Source organism: Drosophila obscura, unplaced genomic scaffold, assembly GCF_018151105.1.
Source record: "Drosophila obscura isolate BZ-5 IFL unplaced genomic scaffold, ASM1815110v1 contig_74, whole genome shotgun sequence".
Classification (NCBI taxonomy): Eukaryota; Metazoa; Arthropoda; class Insecta; order Diptera; family Drosophilidae; genus Drosophila; species Drosophila obscura.
This window is the reverse complement of record NW_024542866.1, coordinates 216390-218664: the sequence shown is the minus strand read 5'-3', so window position 1 is coordinate 218664 and position 2275 is coordinate 216390. Positions and strand designations below refer to the sequence as shown.

The following is a 2275-nucleotide window of genomic DNA, read 5'->3' as shown; positions in this document are numbered from 1 at the left end:
AAATAAATTTTAATTTTAAGTTGGAAACTTCCACCTATCTCTGGAAATAGCCCACTAGAGCTTTTTACAAATTCAATACTCTTGTTATTTGTGTCCATTTATTTTGGTTCATCAAAGCAATTACGACAGATATCATTGAATCAGCGATAAGGACGAAGCGTAATTAAACGGCAATTAAATCAGTGGCGCAGTGCAAACGACTGCCCAATTGCCCTCTTCAATTTAGTACAATGGAAACCCTGAAGGAACAAACAGCACGAAGGATATTACCGGACTTTTTTCAACGGCTACTACCACGTCGCTTTGACCGCTGGAAAGTCCACAGTAAAGTAGTGCTGCCGTGTCTATCCATAAAATTGCTTCTTAACACTCTGTACGGGCTTTACTGGGGTCGCTTCAGTGTAAAGCGTGGCAAGTTTATACTTTCGAAGCCGGTGGCTGTCTACAGCATTTTGGTAGGGTTAAGCCTTGGCGTTTACTACGTGCTACAGGTGTATGAAGAGTTCACCAGTGGCCGCATCACCGGCAGGGACACCATTAAGATATACTGCTACATGAATGTCTGCATTTTCCTGCTCAACTATGTGACGCAGTGGGCTATCATGGGAAGTATCATACGTTTCCAAAACAGTGTTCCCTTATTTCGTGTGTCCAATGCCCTGCCCTGCAGAAGCCCTACTACCGCATGCGACGCTGCTGCGAGCTGGCTGACAGTCTCGATGAGCTGGCCATTAAGTATTCCCTAACGGTTTCCTGCTCCAGTAAATATCTACGCTTCACCGACTGGTCCATGGTCGTATCGATGGTCATGAATCTGATTGGAATCACGGTGGGATTCTACAATCAATACCTGGCCATTGCCGACTATTACATCAACGAGGAGGAGTCCTTTGATCTGCATCAAGCCATTGTCCAGTTGATTTTTCTTTCGGTGCCGTTCATGGAACTCATCCTGGTCTCTCGCAAAAGCAGTGAAATGCTGCAGGAGGTAAGTGCTGTGCTGAAAGTACACCAAGAATTATCTATTATAGGATTTCAACCATTTGTAGACCAAGAAAACTGGAGATCTCCTGCAGTGCATTGATCTGCAGCATGCTGATGTGCGTTTCAAGCAAGTAGTCAACTCCTTCTGGCTACAGGTGTCCACCATCGACTATAAACTGATGCCACTGGGCCTACTGGAGCTGAACAGCTCGTTGGTCAACACAATTTTCTTGGCAGTCACTGGATTTCTCTTAATTCTGATACAGAGTGACCTCACGTTGAGGTTTTCGCTCAAGTAAAAATGATAACTACAATTTCAATTCCAGAATTGTATGATCCACTCGTATGATTCAGAAACTAGTCAGTCGCTTAGAGAGACTCCAGAGTAGGTATCGGGATCGAGATATGAGATATTAAATGCATAAAAAAATTAACTTCATGAAAAGGTTATTATTAATTAGTTTCAAAGCAGCTCGAAATGTTAGCATTAACATTACTGAAAGGAAACAGGGTATACAAATGTGCATCAGGTTAAGCCAAAAAAGTGTTTGTTTTTTTAAATTTAAACGGGACAGTTTTAAAATTTTACATTTTACATTTTTTGCTACATCTGTTATCTACATCTACTATGTATATTCTACTTCTAACATGTAGATTATACAAGTACCATTTAGATTCTACATCTCCTCCGCTAGAGGACGCTCGCGTACATAACGAGGCAGAGTGTGCGAGCGAGAAAGAGAATGAGTAGCGTGTCTCTTGCTGTAGGAGGCGGGGGAAGCAACTGAAAATGAATTTCTTCAGAGATTTGTAGATGTAGATAGCAGATGTAGCAAAAAAATTTAAGATGTAAAATTTTTTTTGTAATTCTAAAATTAAAAAAAATCATAAGCTCAAAAATTTGTATACTGACTGAGTAAGGGTATAAAAGTAAAGTCGCGTCCCCAGAAGCGACTAACACGTTCCTTTTCGTTTTGAATTATCTACGACTGCAAAATATTCAAACAAGCATCACTCTTCAAAAACAGTGTAATTTAAAATATGGGTGCCTTGCATTTACTATAAAATTCCAAACTTTGTCATTATTTGAGCAATTTTAATTACACTAGTCAACACGATTTTTCCTCAAGGAACAAAACGAACTTTTTCTTAAAGATTTGGGGCTTAGAAATGGTTTGGTAAACTGGTATTTTTTTTAAGCTTTTTTCAGAGGAATTTTCTGTCGTCTGTGCCAAAAAAACCTGCAAGAAGCAGATCACCCATGACCAGCCCAATATCCCCTGCTGGCTTT

The 2275-nt window shown here is 40.2% G+C and overlaps 1 pseudogene; it reads left to right on the top strand.

The window, feature by feature from the left end:
- The first annotated feature begins 230 nt into the window (after nucleotides 1-230).
- Nucleotides 231-1283, top strand: LOC121405068 (annotated as a pseudogene).
- The last annotated feature ends 992 nt before the right edge of the window (nucleotides 1284-2275 follow it).